Below are 20,019 nucleotides of genomic sequence, written 5' to 3'. Positions count from 1 at the left end.
GCTCGCACGCTACCACAAGCCGCTGGGGAGTGATCCGGGGCATCAAAAGGGTGAATGGCCAGCATCCAGCGGTTGGCTTCATGTACCCATTACCCTAAAGGTGGTGATTTTTATTAGGTAACCAGCCCAACACAAATTCGACATATATTTTAACACATCTCACTTATAATTTTGTGTTTGTGATTGCATTTGTGTAGGTTTTGGAAGAGTTCCATTCGCCCGCGTCGTATCCTCGCTTGACCAGAATCTCGTCCACAGTCTCGGATAACCTGGGACTCGAATCTGTTAGCTCTACATATTCGTTTCCTATCCGCGTCCTTCGCTCGTGCCGTTGTTTTTGTGACATCGTTATGGCAGCGCACCTAGCTCGGGCTCTTTTCGCATCGCGCACACGCTTAGCTACATCCCTATCGTCAGTTACAGATCGTGACGCTCCAATCCAGCTCTGACGTATTTGTTGTCACAAACCGGTAGTAAAATGTTGAGACGTAGTTCTCGTCTCCACAAAATGTGTCGACGCAAAATCGTTGTACCTCATTTCTGGTATAGCAATCAGTGTCCAGTCAAGCCCACTGCTAGTTACTCCTGCCATGAGCCACCGCAATGCTGGAAGAGGACGGGGCTTCACTACGCCTCAACTTGAACGTACGTACCATAGTGTATCACAAACAGGATCTCACGGATACATTTAGCGCAGCTTTTACTATTACAGGCCTCTTATCTCTCGTTGAGCAGTTTCTCCCGCTCGGATCACTCAATGGGATGATGTCCACTACGCTTACAATCGGAACCTTCCTGCTCAGTGACCGCAGCGCGACTCAGAGTCGTTGTGTCGCAAGTTCTACGCTTTGAATAACGCTAAAAAGCCGACAGGTGAGTGAGTCGATTGTGTGGTGTAATACCATCGTCCATCCTTAAACGTATATAGGCGATCCATCGTGTCCTCCGGAGATTCGACGAGCGAAACCTGCCTTTAGAGAAATCGAGGGCAAGTGCAGTGTATCTCGACTAGCATACAAGGTGTACCAGGGAGATTTAGCAGGATCAATGAGTGCTTCAACTGTTAGAACGTTGCGATCAAAAGGATACATACAGCGCAGCCGTACAAGCAGCAAAACCTGCTTCTTTAAACGCGTTTTTCGGTGCTCGCACGCTACCACAAGCCGCTGGGGAGTGATCCGAGCCATCAAAAGGGTGAATGGCCAGCATCCAGCGGTCGCATACATGTACCCATAACCTTAAAGGTGTTGATTTTAATATGCTAGCAGACACAACACAAATTCGACATATATTTTAACACATTTCACTTATAATTTTGTGTTTGTGATTGCATTTGTGTAGGTTTTGGAAGAGTTCCATTCGCCCGCGTCGTATCCTCGCTTGACCAGAATCTCGTCCACAGTCTCGGATAACCTGGGACTAGAATCTGTTAGCTCTACATATTCGTTTCCTATCCGCGTCCTTCGCTCGTGCCATTGTTTTTGTGACATCGTTATGGCAGCGCACCTAGCTCGGGCTCTTTTCGCATCGCGCACACGCTTAGCTACATCCCTATCGTCAGTTACAGATCGTGACGCTCCAATCCAGCTCTGACGTATTTGTTGTCACAAACCGGTAGTAAAATGTTGAGACGTAGTTCTCGTCTCCACAAAATGTGTCGACGCAAAATCGTTGTACCTCATTTCTGGTATAGCAATCAGTGTCCAGTCAAGCCCACTGCTAGTTACTCCTGCCATGAGACACCGCAATGCTGGAAGAGGACGGGGCTTCACTACGCCTCAACTTGAACGTACGTACCATAGTGTATCACAAACAGGATCTCACGGATACATTTAGCGCAGCTTTTACTATTCACAGGCCTCTTATCTCTCGTTGAGCAGTTTCTCCCGCTCGGATCACTCAATGGGATGATGTCCACTACGCTTACAATCGGAACCTTCCTGCTAAGTGACCGCAGCGCGACTCAGAGTCGTTGTGTCGCAAGTTCTACGCTTTGAATAACGCTAAAAAGCCGACAGGTGAGTGAGTCGATTGTGTGGTGTAATACCATCGTCCATCCTTAAACGTATATAGGCGATCCATCGTGTCCTCCGGAGATTCGACGAGCGAAACCTGCCTTTAGAGAAATCGAGGGCAAGTGCAGTGTATCTCGACTAGCATACAAGGTGTACCAGGGAGATTTAGCAGGATCAATGAGTGCTTCAACTGTTAGAACGTTGCGATCAAAAGGATACATACAGCGCAGCCGTACAAGCAGCAAAACCTGCTTCTTTAAACGAGTTTTTCGGTGCTCACACGCTACCACAAGCCGCTGGGGAGTGATCCGAGCCATCAAAAGGGTGAATGGCCAGCATCCAGCGGTCGCATACATGTACCCATAACCTTAAAGGTGTTGATTTTAATATGCTAGCAGACACAACACAAATTCGACATATATTTTAACACATTTCACTTATAATTTTGTGTTTGTGATTGCATTTGTGTAGGTTTTGGAAGAGTTCCATTCGCCCGCGTCGTATCCTCGCTTGACCAGAATCTCGTCCACAGTCTCGGATAACCTGGGACTAGAATCTGTTAGCTCTACATATTCGTTTCCTATCCGCGTCCTTCGCTCGTGCCATTGTTTTTGTGACATCGTTATGGCAGCGCACCTAGCTCGGGCTCTTTTCGCATCGCGCACACGCTTAGCTACATCCCTATCGTCAGTTACAGATCGTGACGCTCCAATCCAGCTCTGACGTATTTGTTGTCACAAACCGGTAGTAAAATGTTGAGACGTAGTTCTCGTCTCCACAAAATGTGTCGACGCAAAATCGTTGTACCTCATTTCTGGTATAGCAATCAGTGTCCAGTCAAGCCCACTGCTAGTTACTCCTGCCATGAGCCACCGCAATGCTGGAAGAGGACGGGGCTTCACTACGCCTCAACTTGAACGTACGTACCATAGTGTATCACAAACAGGATCTCACGGATACATTTAGCGCAGCTTTTACTATTACAGGCCTCTTATCTCTCGTTGAGCAGTTTCTCCCGCTCGGATCACTCAATGGGATGATGTCCACTACGCTTACAATCGGAACCTTCCTGCTCAGTGACCGCAGCGCGACTCAGAGTCGTTGTGTCGCAAGTTCTACGCTTTGAATAACGCTAAAAAGCCGACAGGTGAGTGAGTCGATTGTGTGGTGTAATACCATCGTCCATCCTTAAACGTATATAGGCGATCCATCGTGTCCTCCGGAGATTCGACGAGCGAAACCTGCCTTTAGAGAAATCGAGGGCAAGTGCAGTGTATCTCGACTAGCATACAAGGTGTACCAGGGATGAATAACGCTAAAAAGCCGACAGGTGAGTGAGTCGATTGTGTGGTGTAATACCATCGTCCATCCTTAACCCCTTCAACCCGGCTGATTTTCCACACCCTAACGCTGTATATACATCGCATTAACATATAGGAAATTGTATACAAACGCGGGAAAGGATTAGAAGATAGGCGGGTAAAAAATGATCAAGTCATCTCAAGCACTGATTAAGCTGTATATCATGGGGGGATTGCGCTGTATATATACAGCTTGTAGTGTGGTGTGTGCCACTTGGGTAGCAGAAAAAATCTCTAATAATGTGAAAAACGTGTCACAAACAGGGCGTCTGCACTGGCATACTGAAATGCAGTGCCATTTTCCTGCAATCAACTGATGTCGAGACTGCCGTGCATACAAACTTTCTAACATACTCCTTGTCATCAAACAAGTGCATCCACACACCTCCAAAACGTGGATAAAGACGGGATGGCAGTCGCAACATCAAGAGAGACGCAAATAGTGAAGCTACTTCATTGATCACACAGAATTTATCCTGGGGAGGCAGCAGCGGCACGGCGGCGCTTGGCAGGAGACTTGCCAGGAGATCCTGTAGTCTTTGCCGCGCGCACTCGGATCTTACCCTTCTTGTGCGCTGGAATTTCAGCGCCGTTCTTGTATTCATTGTGCCACACGTCCCAACAGCTCTTGATTGTACCCTTCATTGGCCACTTCGGCTTCGTGCACAAGTATATTGGCCCCGGAAAGTCACACCCATCGCAATAGTACGTTGTGGTGGCCCCCCTCTTGCCATCTTCGGTCAAAATTGTGCATACCTTGCAGTTCTTCTGCACTCTCTTCCTCTGTCCGGAATGGTCTCGCCACTCTTTATTTAGTTTCGGCACGTGTCCGCTGGCATCGACGGACTCGCGCTCCTCGACTGAAGTGTAGCCATCTGTATATACACGTTAATGTAAACAGTATATACAGCATGTCAACCAAATAGTGCTTACCTGTGCTGAAAGTGTTCTCTTCGTACATATCCTCCACGGAAAAGTGTGATCAGTTGCTTGTGCAGCTTTGCACATGTATGGCGCGTGTGTCATCGCTCGAATCTGCCTCTGCTTGCAATATGCTTTGTGCACGATGTACCCGTTTGTAATCGCGAGATCAACCCAGCCCCAGGAACAGTGACTTATAGTATTTCCGGAATGTGATCGAGCGCTGAACGGAGTACCGTAGCAGGCGGAGTTGATCGTGCACATCAAGTCCGCCCATAAACTTATGGTAGTCCTTGATGACCTTGGGGCACGCCACTTCATTCTGTTCTCCGGTCTTTTCCCTTCTAACCACACGGTCTAGCTCCAGGTTTCCACCAACCGATAGGAAATGCACAGGTTTGCTGTCCCACCAGCATATCGAAGTCATCTTTTTTACATGCTTAGACCGAGCAAACGTGAGCGCTCCTCTCGGGATACCCTTCGGCCTAGTCTTCTTGCTAGACACCACCGCCTTGCAGAAGCCTCTTCTGTTTGTCATGATTGTACCAATTGTGTAAAACCCCATGAGCAGTAGCTGTACGGCTAGCACAATAGACGTGTAGAACCGATCGACAACGACAAGTCGCATCGCTTTCTCTGGAGGCTTATCTCCAAACACAGCTTTCAGGTTACGAACAACGGCAGCAGGGCCGGACTTCATGTCCACAGCACCTGACTCAGCAATGTGCTGCTTCTTGCCGCAGTACACCTCGAAGCTGTACATTGTCACACAGCATACAGATCATAAGTAAACGCATACAGCAGAACGAAGACAGCATTCTTACCGAATACAATAAGCGGACACAGCACAACAGAGCATGAAAAGCTTTGTACCCCATTTGTGGGGTTTATCTTTCATGTACACTCTTGTCCGATTGAACGAGCTTCTATTCGGTAGCATGGCTTCATCAAACGAAAGCTCTGCTGGAGGATTGAAGTACTGCACAAACGTCTGCTGCAACACGTTCACTACAGAGCGAATTTTCCATACGCGATCGGTTTTTGCACGTGGGTCTTGGTTGCTCGTGAAGTGGAGATTTTGAGTGAGTTGCATGAATCGATCTCGTGAGAGAAATTTCCCAAATGTGCCTCTTGGAAGTGCCCCTTGCTCTGACAGCCTCCAGTGGTTCGCTAGTTTTTCGCGATTTGGCATGATTGTTCGAGCTATCAACAGGCCGATGTAGACGCACAGCTCGTGCGGCATTATCGGCTTCACCGAATGGAACTCTTGGCGTACATCTCGTCTTGTCTTGTTCTTTTCTTGTTGTACTGCGCGTCCAGCTCGTCGCGCCTTCTGTGCTTGCTGTTCCTTTCTCTCAAAATAGGCATCCACACGGGCATCTAGCTGCTCATGCATGTAAAGATTGCTGCACTCTGCTATATGCTGCCACAGCGCCACTGGGATGAACATGAAGAATAGTGCGATAGGCGACGCTCCACGCTTCAAAGCCTCTTCAGTCGGTCCACCGCGTTCACCCATCAGATCTGGATACTCGTCGCTAGATGGAACAGGAGTGTACGGTGTTTGCAGATATTGCGTGACATTGGGCGTCTCGGGATCATGCCATCCAGTAGTACCGAGATCTTTCAGTGCAGGTCCGATGATATCACCAGCCAGAACGCTGTCGTGGCCACCGATTGAGTTGAGAAAACTGTCTGCAAAATGGCGTTCTTCCTTTGCATACATGTCATCGTCCTCTTCATCGATCGTATCTGATCCTGACGAGTCAGCGTCACTGACATCCAAATCGTCCAGGTCAATCTCCTCTGATTCGGTCCCCGAGTCTAGCACACAGTAGGTATCATCACTGCCTTCAGGTGCGTTCAAGTCGTCGTCACCGTCACCTAGCATGTCAACGACGTCGTGGGTACCTAATACACCAAATAATACAGCATAATGTACGTGTTAGGCATACGATGTATGATGTACGATGTATATCCAACTCAAGAAAGTAATCCTACCCAAATCGCCAGTACGACTCTCTTCTTTCGATTCTTCATCTTCTCCACGAGCAGGAAGAGGACTATGGTGTCGTCTCGGTTGCTGCAAGTCGCTATCATTGCTGCGACAGCCGCTTGGTTTGCTACTAGCATTGGCTAACGGTAGCACACAGTCAGCATTGAATAACGAGTTAGCAGTGCATCGTAGCGCAGAATTGACTGAATTGTTCCTCACCTGGCGCACGGGACACGGAAGTCGAAGGTGCTGACGAAGTTTCACGCCTTGGGGGAGGTTGAGCCGGCCGGGAGTCGCTAACTGCACTTGCCATGACGGCTGATACAGCAAAAAGAGCTTATACATCATTAGATACAGCATTTCAAATATACAAAGCGCGATGCAACATCACCTGGAGTAGTTGACAAAGCTACACGCCTTGGGGGAGGTTGCGCCGGCCGGGAGTCGCTGACTGCACTTGCCATGACGGCTGATACAGCTGTATCAGCCATGACGGCTGATACAGCAAAAAGAGCTTATACATCATTAGATACAGCATATCAAATGTACAAAGCGCGAGGCAACATTACCTGGAGTAGTTGGCACAGGTGCGGATATCGCACTCTCAGCGACCACATCACCTGGTGCTGGGTGTTCAGGTAGCGTTCCAAGTTGCTGGTCAGCAGCAGCATCGACAGGAGCTGTAGCAACAGGAACAGCGGCTGACGCAGAAGAAGCCGCAGAAGGAGAAACACCTTTATCCGCCTCTGCGATTTGTCGCCCTTGCTGGAGTCGAGCTTCGTGATTTCTCTTCACCACTATACACAAATGTAATACAACTAGCAACGTCAATAAAGACTAACCAAAACAACTCAAAGTATGGCAAACCTTCTCGAGAGTACAGTAATAGAGCTTGCTCTCCAAGAAAGTAGTCCACTCCCTCTTTTCCACTGGGATCGCCGCCTGGCTTGATGTACTTCCAGAAATGATTTAGGCTTCGGCTTGATGGTGGCTTCGCGGTCCACCCAGCCGACTTAAGGCCAGCCCAGAGTACGCGGAAGCTGTCAGGCCCCCGCACGGGCACAGGTACCGGAGTTGCTCCGCCAGAACAACTCCCTCGAGATGTTTCGCGGGTCCCCACCATCACGAGTTCTCAACCGCTTGTTGTCCACCGCAGAAAATCTTTGACTGGCGCTCAAGCTTGCGAAAAGGGCGCGAAATTTACCTCCCAAAAAGTATACTGCTTCGAAAGACTGTGCCAAACCTGGCACTTATAATATCTAAAAAAATCGAGAAATTAGAAGCGGCCTTTCTCTCTCTCTTTAGACTCATCTGTAGGAAGATACATTTTCCGGCTCTCAAATTTTAATCTTCGCTTTTGTATACCTTGTGAATCTGTCAGAAACAAGTATAGTTTATTTAGGTATAAAACCACTACGCTGTATATACAGCGTAACAGCTGATTTCAAACGCAGCTTATACAGCTACCGGGTTGAAGGGGTTAAACGTATATAGGCGATCCATCGTGTCCTCCGGAGATTCGACGAGCGAAACCTGCCTTTAGAGAAATCGAGGGCAAGTGCAGTGTATCTCGACTAGCATACAAGGTGTACCAGGGAGATTTAGCAGGATCAATGAGTGCTTCAACTGTTAGAACGTTGCGATCAAAAGGATACATACAGCGCAGCCGTACAAGCAGCAAAACCTACTTCTTTAAACGAGTTTTTCGGTGCTCGCACGCTACCACAAGCCGCTGGGGAGTGACCCGAGCCATCAAAAGGGTGAATGGCCAGCATCCAGCGGTCGCATACATGTACCCATAACCTTAAAGGTGTTGATTTTAATATGCTAGCAGACACAACACAAATTCGACATATATTTTAACACATTTCACTTATAATTTTGTGTTTGTGATTGCATTTGTGTAGGTTTTGGAAGAGTTCCATTCGCCCGCGTCGTATCCTCGCTTGACCAGAATCTCGTCCACAGTCTCGGATAACCTGGGACTAGAATCTGTTAGCTCTACATATTCGTTTCCTATCCGCGTCCTTCGCTCGTGCCGTTGATTTTGTGACATCGTTATGGCAGCGCACCTAGCTCGGGCTCTTTTCGCATCGCGCACACGCTTAGCTACATCCCTATCGTCAGTTACAGATCATGACGCTCCAATCTGGAAGCCACGGGCATCGTCGACCTGTTCTTCGCGACGCGCCTCCTCCTCAAATTGACGGTGATACACTGCGGGGTCATCTGCTTATGTCTTCTCCTCACGTTCAGCAGCTAACCGAGGTACGCGCAGCTGTTCGGATCCAGTCGTAGCTGGAGCTTCAACTCTTGGATTGCCTTGCGAGAGCGTGCCTCCGCTTCAAGAAGCCTTTTTTCGGAGTTTCATTTCCTTACGCGATTCCTGTTACGTTGGGGATGTGTTTTCACGCCGGGATCGTGGTACACGTCCATCCAGCTCCACGCAGGTATCGCTGCTCGTACAGGACAGTCACGCTTGTTATTACATATGAAAATCCTCAGCGAGTAAATCTCACATTTTTCTCTTTCTTGGATTCCTAGCCATGTCATCGTTTCTTGAACAGGTGTGTAGTCTGTTCAGATGAAACAATACATGACAATTGCGATTAGACTCGAAAGGCTAAGTGCACTGGGAACCTATCTAAAATTGTTTCGTAAAGGTATGGGTCAAAACATGGGCACGATAGCTTAAGCAACGTGGTACACGGATAGAACCCCCGAACGTTCCTTTCGAGTACCCATGCCGGGGTTAGCTGTGAATATAACACCTCCGTCACTCCCTTCCCGATTCTCGGAACGCGAACAACTTAGGGGCATCGTCACTCCAGTCAGCATGCTGAGTTTTTGCTTACACCCTCGCTTCGCCGGCGTGCTACCGCCCTCAGCGTACGTTCCGTGAGTCCAAATTACCTTGTACCGCTGGTGACTAAACGGCTGTATATAATAATCCAGCCGCCGCTTCGCGCCATTGTTTCTTGGGTACGTCAAAGCTGTTGTCCCACTCCTCTTGAGTGGTTGCCCAGGTCTGTTCGATACCCTCCAATCCTTCACGGAATGTCAGTAGTATATACAGGATGTTCGAGAACAGCACAGCTCCGTCCATAAAATGATCTAAAACTGTCTACGACGGCTCACGGCGGAGGCAATAATGCAAATGAAACCTCGGCAGCGCGTACACACGATCTACTGAGCTCGGTAAACGTTGTACATACGCCAATGAGTGTTCGTTTCGAGTCTGGGTGTCGACGGGAACCACAAGTAACAGCACTGGATCAGATGGAGACACCAGTCTGGACGATGTTGGCCCGGCCTTGTACGCAGTCAATTTTGCGACCAAACCATCGGTGATTGGTCCAGAGGATGTCGACGTTGCACTAAAGATGATGAACTCGGCACCGAGTGTTCGTCTCGAGACAGGAGTGATTGACGGACTGTCAACACAATGACCAGCCGAGTCAAACAACAGAAGTCACCAGCTCAGTTTGTCGGCCGCCAACGCCTTCAATATTGCGAACAAAGACTCCGCAGTTTGGCCAGAGATGGGGAATCAGTTGGTGAAGGAGATGGGCCCAGTGCCGAGTGTTCAAATCGAAGCGGATACAAACGCTGAGTTGAGGGAAGAAGCCGTCGCAACTTTGGATGAGACATACATGTCGGTTGCTCGCGTGTTGACTACCGAAAGAGATGAAGCAACAGAGGACACAAGAAGTGATTTCCGTGAGCATCCAGCAAACAAAATCGGTCTGGAGGCCTACGCAAACGAAATTGGCCTTCGTGCCATACCTTACCGAAAAAATCAACGCAGCGATAGACTACAATGCGCCCTATGTTTCTGATCTCCAGATGTCGTCCGATCGACGAGATCGTCTGGTTGCAACGCTAAAGAACCACGAGCACATTCTGATTACTAGTGGTAACGCACTGCCACAACCAGCCTACGGCGCAGTATGCGATATCGACACGCAGGGGCATGCTCCAATTAAACAGCGAGTCCGACGCGTACCGCTACGATTTATCGGCAAACTGTACGAGCTGCTAAGGGCTTTGTTAATAGCAGGATTGATTGTCTTTTCAGACAGTCCATGGGCATCGCCAATCGTGATTGTCATGAAAAAGAACGGACTGGACATCCGGTTCTGCATTGATTATAAGATGGTGAATGCGATCAACGCAATTATGACATATGCAATGTCGCTAGTCGACGATCTGTTCACCGATCTCGACTGTTACCTATTGTCTGCTCGCTGGATGCTGCAAGTGGCTTCTGGGCGGTTATGATGACCTTGCGAGCACGTAAAGTATCGGCGTTGGTCTGCGCACTCGGACACTTCGAGTGGTTGCGCATGCCCTCCGGGCTCAAGAACGCGCCGATGATCTACCAAACGCATGATCGACAATGCGCTCTGTGGATTCGTTCAGCCTAAATGAGGTTGGTTTGAATACTCGGAGATGATATGTTTAGCTAAAGAACAGACCAAGGAACGTCGTGGGCCAAGCACCGAGGGTTTGTTTCAAACGAAGTTCGCGGCGGACCGCGAAGCACCGGTGGAGGCCGACCCTGTGTTACAACTCGTCAATAGTCCCGTCGCTCACATGTTTACGAACGGGGAGCCAGACGAGTCACCACTGGTACCTGTGTTTGGTCGACGATCGTTTGTGGATGATATTTGCTTTGGTGGCGAGGATTTTGACAGCTGTCTGCCGACACTGGACCGATTGCTGGCGAGATTTGCACAGTGTCGGATCAGCATTAGCTTCACCAAGAGCATCTTCTGCTAACCCAAGGTGGACTTTCTGTCGCATAAAATTTCGCCAGAAGGTATCAGAGCTGACCCCAAGAAGCTTGCGGCCATCACCGAGCTTTCGTTTCCAACAAGCAAGAAGAGCATGCAGTCGTTTCTTGGAGCGGTTAATTACTACAGCCGCTTCATTCAAGACTTCGCGGTCTACGGTGCGGCGCTGTACCAGCTCAAGGATGAAGAATTTGTTGTTGAAGATGCCCTTTCTGTGGCACGTCGTTCTTTCGAAAACTTGAAGGCGAGTGTTTCACATTCACCCATCCTCAGGCACTTCGATCGGTCGAAGGAAGTTCATGTCATGCTCTTTGCGAATGAATGGGCGTTGAGCACGACGCTTATGCAAGAACACGAAGGCAAGTTGCACCTCGTACGATTCCTCGGACGTGTGCTCAAGGAATCCGAAACGAACTACCACCTAGCAAAGAAGGAAGTTCTGGCGTTACTATTGCTGTTGAAGATCTGTTACGTCCAGCTGGCAGGAAAGACGCTACATAAATATACACGATTCTCGACGTTAGAGTGGGTACATAATCGAAGTCTCTCTTCGGACGAGCGGTCCAGTTCGCAGTGACACTTGAAGATACAGCGCGTGAAGGAGAAAGATGTCACCTTCGCGCAGCTACTGCAGTCCTGCATCACGAGTTTCGTCGACCTAGAAGACTCACTCGCGCCGGTGGCGCCTCCAAGCAAGGGCTCTCCGATTATACGAATGAACCCATCGTTGCTTTACGCAAGGCTTCCCCGTAATTATTTGGGATTCGTCATGTCATTTAACGGATCAGCGAAGACAGAGAAGTACGGCGGCTACGGTAGCTGTTCCTGGGTGTTGTGGAGCCTTCCTGAGTGGAAGATAGTGATCGCTGCAAACGCTTACCTCTCGGTCACCACTGTAAATGAGGCAGAGTACACAGGGATGATAAACGGTGTCAAGGCCGCTATTGCGTACGGTGCCGAGGATTTAGTCATCGTTTATGACTTAAAAGGCTCGCGATTCAACAATCACTAGGGGTGATAGCAAGCAGCGAGGATACACTGCTGGCGCTGCTGAATACCCACAAGGAAGTCGCGGCCGTGCTTCACTCAGTGAAATATATTCATGTTGTGCGAGAATACAACGCTGTCGCGGATTCATTAGCCACTGAAGCGCTGGAATCGAAGACCAGTCGTGTGATCTTGACCGAAACTCGCAAGTCGGAACTGCCACCGCTGAACCGTATCCAGGAAATGATCTACAAACCGGACGAAGACTCGGTAGATGTTTCGTCACGTGGAGCAGAGCGTCAGTACATGTACTGTCAGGCAGCGAGCCTTCAACGTGGAAAACGTTCGAACATTTCGTGGTTAATTACAGCTCACCAGAGTATGATCTTGGTAATATGGCAGTGATGGCCAGGCGACAGACGAAAGCCAAGAAACGCGTCGGGTTTGCAGATGAGCACTCGGAGGGGGTCGCAAAAACTCAAAAACAGAATGAAGAACGATGAGAAGTGTCCAATGACGATTCAACCGATGAGGATTTGATAAACCATCCTCCCAAGACTGTGCCAGCGGCATTTCCCGACGCGGAAGATGTTGACCCTGTAGCAATACAGCGTAAACGACGCAGACGGATAGTGGCGGTACATAATGAGGCGCAGAGGTGGTCAAACACCAAGAAGGTGCTTTCTGTGCCATCTGGAAGAGCTAAATTATAAAGAAGCTCGAGATGCCTGGAAATATGATGACCAATTCGTGTTATCAGAAGGCAGCGTGCTTTACTATCTTGGATTGAATCGTCGGTACGACCACGGTTGGCAAGAATAGAACAAGCTGCGGCTAGTAGTACCGACAACGATGATTCAAGAGGTCTTGCAGAATTGCCATGACTCGCTGGTAGGTGGACATCAAGGTGCGGTTAGAACATTCCATCGTGTTAAGTCCGATTAAGATTGAATCGGCCTGTACGCTGACGTGGAAAAGCATGTGAAGTCATGTCCGAATTGTAGCTCGAGTAAAAGCCGTCCGCAGCTTCGTGTTTACTCACCTGGCAAGGTACTAGCCGAGCGACCGTTCCAGATCGTCTCGATGGCCTTTGTGATCCCACTACCGAAATCTCGCAAGGGCAACACTGCGTTGCTCCTATTTCAGTGCTCGCTCACGGGATTCGTCATTGCCAAGGCTATGTCGGATACGACTGCGCTGAGTGTAGCTCAAGTGTTCGAGGAATGTGTGTGCCGACGGTTCGGAGCCCCATCATTGATCAGGCACGACCGTGACCCACGCTTCATGAGCGTGGTGTTCCAAGCATTCGCTGAGATGATGCAGTCAAGGTCACGAGCGACTTTGAACTATCGGCCACAGGCTAATGGACAGCAGAAACGCTCGGTGAAGTCGGTGATGGCTTCCGTACGAGTGTACGCGGAAGATCTCATGCAGCAGGTTTGTGACGAAATCGCCGAGAAGCTGGTATTTGCTATTATCGCCTCTCAGGATACTACGAGGAACGAAACACCGTTTTACCTCGTTCACGGTTGGGATGAGCAGTTGACGTTGCGGGCGATGTCGTCATCACTCAAACGAGGACTCGGCAAGCAGTCTGACACACTGACGTGGCGACGCGAAACCAATCGACAACACGAGATTGACCTCGCTATGGCCGAAGATTATCAGGATGTAGAGAAGGAGCGACGGGCAAAACAACATAATGATGCCCTGAATCGACTGGAAAAAGCCGCGGTACCTCAACCAAGTGGACGCGAACACTCGGTGGACCCTCCAAAGCTTCAGAAGGGACAAATCACTCTGTGGGAGCCCCACCGAGATCTCTTTTTGAGATTGGGAACAGGGCGTGGTTGTACATGGAACGCGTCAAACCAGACGTGACGAAGAAATTAGCTCATCGGTGGCATGGACAATTTTGGATCAAACTTAAGGTGGAAGAGTTCGCGTATGAGCTGGAACTGCCAGACCGGAGCGGGTATCGCTTCTACCCAGTGGTGCATGTGTCGCCTCAAGGCTGTAAACGAGATAAGCAGTCGACCGAAGCCTCGGTTAGTACCAGATGCGACTAACGAATCAAGGTTTAATTTCGACGAGGAGTTGTTGCCTAAAGACAGCTGGGAACCAGATCAAGCTGCTGGCGAGTCTGAGGTCGAAGCCATCCTGGACAATAGAACACCACTATCGACAAGCGCGGAGCGTGCCGTATGCGAGTTCAAAGTCAAGTGGGTTGGCTACGAAGTTCCAACGTGGGAACCAGCATCCAACTTGTCGTGTGGAGGTCTGCTGTACAACTACCTGCGAGCCAAGAAAAGTGAGAACCGGCTGCAGATGGAGCAAGTTGCGCACGAAGACTAGCGTGGATGGATCACGTGTGAGCTGTCCACAGGGAGATGCAGTTTGTGGTAACAGACAAAACAAGTTACTGCAACAACAATTTTGTATATGCATCTGAAGAACATCGTGAACATGATTACGCTTTGGAAGTGGGTTAAGAATAAGAAGGCATGAATACCGACGAAAGTGCGACCACTGAAAACGAAACCTCGCTGGACCCCTCAACAGCTAGCTGGGACATCGTAGAACGTGTTGGGGCATGCAGCGAGGATTCAAAGCGACTCCAATTGCCTGGCAGCAGCGGCCAAGAGTGTCAAAAAAAAGTAGAGTCCTCACTCTACTTCTCCTCTTCGTCGGGAAGCAGAGCCTCGGTGATTGGAGCAACATCTGAAGCCTGCGAACCCGCGGTACCAGCCTCATCAGGCGTAGCAGTCGGAATGGGATGAGGAGTACGCGGCGGCGTGTCAAAGAGGTCGCGCCAAGTTGGAATAATCTCGGGTGGAGCCAGTGCCGGATCGCCTACCACGTTGCGGTACACATCCATGAAGCGCGTGCCGCGGGGATTGAAAAACTCTGGATTGCGCTGGCACAGGAAGTACGTGGTGCTGTACAGATGCTGGTGCGGCGCGTTCATCCATCCAGTACGCCAAGGCTGACGAGCGTCCATAGCCGGAGCTGTGGACAACAAGTCCGACGTCCGAGTAGCGAACGACAAGTTCTCGATAGGATACCACGGCTTCGATGACTCCAAGAGCAGCTCGGGGCGAATGAACGGCGGATTAGAAGGACCAGAGGAAACCGAGTCTCGACTCCATGCCATGTACTGCTCGCTGTACTTGTTGCGGAGACGATCGGCACGACGGTCGCGCTCACTGACGAGCTTCTTCAAGAGAGCTCTCAGTACCTTCAAGAGCTCCTTGTCGTGGTTGACCTTCTAGAATTCTTTGACGAGACCTCGCTCAATGCCAGCCAAAGGAAGCCAGTGGAGATGCTTCCATAGCGCGAACCCGATGTCACCCCATCACCCCGAAGATTCGTCCAGATCATCTTGAGGCGGGTCTCGATGGGGGCACGCTTGAAGATGGGGACGCTTGGGTCGAAACCGACGGTGTCGAAGAGACGCGGCTAGATGGGGTAGAATCGCCGGAGTTGCTGATGCGGGTGGTCGGGATTCGTGTGGTCGAAAAATGCTTGAAGGCCTTCCAACGTCGTACGGATGATGAACTCACTAGCTGGTTCCGGTATCGTCCTGCTCAGAAGACGCTCGAAATATTTGTTTGCGCCTGCATCGGTGAACTCCATGTCTAGATACCGGAGAGCCCACGGTGACAAGGTGAAAAAAGCCGGTACGGTAGGACGAGCTCCAGGCAACACGCGGTGAGGCAACGGCTCAACCGACGGTGCGCCGCCACGACGCGGCACCGAAGTGTAGGTGGTCGTAATCTTACGCCCGGGCGAGCGAGGGCGAGTCTTCTGGCGTTTCTTCTGCGCAGCCTGCTTCCACGCCTTCGGACTAAAGAGCGACCGACGTAAGGTCTTGGGAGTTAAGAGCTCGGCAGGTGGTGCATCGCCGAGACCAGCAGCTGCCATGGAAGTACTGGCCTTGTCAGTCGGGATGGGAGCCTTATCTTCATCAGAGTCGTTCGACTCGTAGCCTGACTCTTTGCCACCTGGTCGAAGTCGCTTGAGAATCTTCCCATGTGCCATCTGGTTAGCAGCCTGCGCTAAGGCTGCAGGAAGAGGCTGGGGGTCAGGCGAAGACACGGCAGCAGACTGTATGCGTTGCAAAGCAACCATAGTCTCTTGGTCCAGGTTCAGAGCATTCAGATCCAGCTCACATGCGGTGAGACCTGTCACAAGAAATTGCGAGCGGACGTAAGTTGTTGAACCCACGGTGGAAAGAACGATATGTGGAGCTTACCATCAACAACCAGACGCAGGACCTCTGGATACATCCCGGCCAAACTTACGTCTGTGTGGAGAGTACGGTTGACTTGGAGAAGGTGGGTGTTGCGGGTCTGGTGATTCTCGAGGACCTTAAGCGTGTCATTGTCGATGTACTTCCCCTTGGCGAGATTGACCAAGCGAAGATGGAGCTGGCGAGTTGTTCAGTGTTTGCGTCAATTCTAGACTTGAACACCTCGCGTTCTCTGGCCAACTACTTGTTCATTATAGTAATGAACGCGTCACGTGCTGGGACTTCAAGGTGCAGGCTCTTCAACGCTTCTGTATGATGCTCTATTGAGGACTGCACACTCAAGGGCATGGAGCCGTTCTTGACGTTGGACTCTCGGAGAATCATGATGTCCATACGGAGAGCTTCGACTTCGGCGTTGGCGGCCTTCAAGAACGTCTCCGCTTTCTCACGTGTCATGATTTCGGGAGCCTCCGAACGTACGGCGGCAGCGGCCTCAGTCTGAGCGGTCCATAACTGACGCTCCAGACTGATGACTCGGTCAGACAGGTCCGCTAACGCGTCTGAAAGAGGCTGTACAGCAGCGAGAACATCGTCGAAGCCCATATCAGTCTCGAGACGACGTTAAGTGCGGACATCACCATGAAGCGGAGGTGCAACGTTGAGCTGCACCTGATGACGAGCCATCGCAGTCCAGTACATAATAATTGACGTCATCATGTGATCGACTGAAGCCTCCGTACTCTCTCAGCCAGCTTGGCGCGCAACGAATCCTCAGTGATTAGTGGAGAGCCACCAGCAGGCGCAGGCGGAACCGTAGGGGCCTTCTGCGTGGATTCAGCGATGACAGAAGTGCTGCGGGAGCTGCAGCAGAAGGTAAAGGTTCCGGAACAGGAAGTCCCGGAGTTCCAGTCGGTGAAGCTGCCATCGAAGCAAGTGAGGAAGGCAGAGGGTCGTTCGAAACCTCGGTGCTGCCCTCCCGTGAAACAAGACCAGGGATATGTGGTGATGATCAAGGTACCGATGATTCACGAGGAAGATGTGCTGACTTACCTCCAGCTACTCACGTTCACGTCGTCGACGGGGTTGAAGACACTGGAATGATTGAGTCACGGCCCCATTAAGACGCTTGGACATCTTACGGCTTGATGGTGATTTGGAGAATGAAGCAATGTCGCAACGGGCACCAGTACCGTGGCTTCCATTGCGAGAGAGGCAGTTGTGGTGTAGTGATTTTCTCCAGAGTTGCGGGTAATCACCCGTCAACAAAGATGCGGCACCGTCCAAAGATGCTCAAGCGACGAACACTCGGTCATCTGATGTACGCTGACTCCAAGGTCCAAGATACTCGACGGCGTCACTCTCGAGCTTTCAACAAAGTACCGGATACGGTCATATGTCACTGAATCCAGGCTGTCCTTATTATTAATAATGGACTGACCAGATTCGCATTCAGCGGCCAAGAGCTGACCATCTACGGTACGAACCCTCGGTGGCGGTTGGGATGAGTTCGCGGAAGACTCCGCGACTCTCTTAGGGCACGTTCACTGTCTGGGAAGGGGCGCGAGCTGTTAAAGATGCGCACTCGGCGCTGCATACAACGCTTGGCGTGCAAGAAGATCCATAACGGAACATAGCTCACTTGATATTTGAATACATTATTAGGGTTCTTATTAGCCGAAAGGGCAAACATAAATGAGTGTACCCTGTTTTGACAATGTGACGCTAACTCTGGTTTTTGCATCTTATTGTACTTGTGACTTTGGTCGGTCATATGAGACCCCTTGTGACCATGTTTCTCGCGTGTGATCTTGTGAAGCGGTGTGACATTATAGGAACAACTTGTTCAGAATGCTCTTATCGAGAATGAAAGTGCTAATTGCTTGACGGTTGCGGTGACTTCGCTCAAGTACTTCAACGCCACATGGAATCAAGTTCGTGTCATTATTGTCGACAAGAATTTGGAGATATCCCTGCTGGAGGAATCTTTTACAGGAGCAAGAATACTGCTTTGTGTGCTTCACGTGGTGAAATATCTTCGTTGTGAGCTTGCGAAGACAGAGAACAACATCAAGGATCAATATCAGGGCGAAGCCGCTGTACACATAATGCTTGATGCTACAACTGAGAGAGAGAGAGAGTGCAAAACCGCTCGCAAGTAAATGTACTATGTTGTAAAGGGAAGCGGAATAATCCTGCCAATGCCACGAGACTCTCCGTTTAAGCAACTATCGAAGCAGTCTGTTCTTTGAGAAAAAGCCTACGATGGAACGATGACTGCGTGATGCACGCAATCACTACGCTACAAGAAACGAATGCGGTTCTATTGGAACAAAGTTTGAAGGAATTTACTCAAAGCTAAAATGGGGAGAGCGCTCTAGACAGTCACTGTCGATGCAGGGAAGGTCTCCATTACCATATTTCTTATGTGAATGGCGACAGTCATATGCTTAAGGTGGATCAGCCTATCCACCAGCATAAAACGTACCTGCTTAGACAAAACTATGTAACGTGTGCAAAAATATTTTTGTCGCCAATCACATGTAGCGCGACGACACGAAATTTAAATCAATTTGATTGGCTGCTGGATTTGTCGCTAATGACCGAGCGTCACCAATCACATAAGGAATACGGTACTTCAAATTACCGGAAAGTGAGACGGCTGACTTTGATTGGACAAAACAATAAAGAAAACTCGGTTAAAATGTGTTGCTGTATATTTTCTAGTCTCAATCGTCAAATTCGGGGTCTCAACGACATTCGATAAGCCTTACGGCAGGACTTGCCGCTAGAGATGCTCTAAGGGGGTCTCCACCGCAGACAGCAAATTGCGGAAAAGACAGCAAATCAAAATAGCTTACATATTTCGGCACGTTGCATGTTTTTTGTGCGAAGTATTGGAATTAATAAGGTCTGAATCAGCGACTTTTGCGGATAAGCAACAATGAAAACTAACATCGAAATGTATTGTGAGTACTACTCAAAATTTCCATGCGTTCTTGATCAACAGCTCCTGGCGTAACCATCAAAGAACAGCTAGTACTATCGTGTCAAATATATGTATGCTTTTCCATGGTAAAAAGTAGTGGCAACAATCGGCAATGGCGGATGCCACCGGAGGAAACAAAGGAGGCGCAGTTTGCATGGAATCGCGTGAGCGAGAACTAGGCAAACTAGGCGAGCACTCGGCAAACAGGGCGACCGGGATGCTCGTACATCGCCGTGTCCTCCGCGTTCCCGTCGAACGAGCCCCCCCCAGACTTACACATACAACTTCAGATCAAGTGGCAGCAACATATATCCAAGCCCCCCCCCCCGCCCAAACCGCACTGCTTGGAGATTAATGGGCATTAAGGGAAACGTCAATCCAGTCGCACACGAGCACTAGTACATGTACGGCACCCAGGTTCGATACGATGTCAAGCCTCGATGCTTTATCCAATACTGAGACCCTGTTCAACGCCGAGGTGTCCACGAGCTAGCTGATGTAAGTGGTCATCTTTCTGGTGCTGGTGCGTGTAAAGATAATGCTGTCGAGCTTGTTAACTCGTGTGAAGTTTTCGCTGGTGTCGAAGCACGCTCCGTCCGTGTTGGGGCTGTTGGCAGTGGAGATATCGCTGGTGCCGCTGTTCGTGGATACATCCGTGGTGTCGAAGTTTCAGCCAGATGGTTTTTGCTGGAGCGGACGCGAAAC

Source organism: Phytophthora infestans, genomic scaffold (assembly GCF_000142945.1).
Source record: "Phytophthora infestans T30-4 supercont1.6 genomic scaffold, whole genome shotgun sequence".
NCBI classification, from domain to species: Eukaryota; Oomycota; class Peronosporomycetes; order Peronosporales; family Peronosporaceae; genus Phytophthora; species Phytophthora infestans.
Note: the sequence above shows the minus strand (reverse complement) of the source record.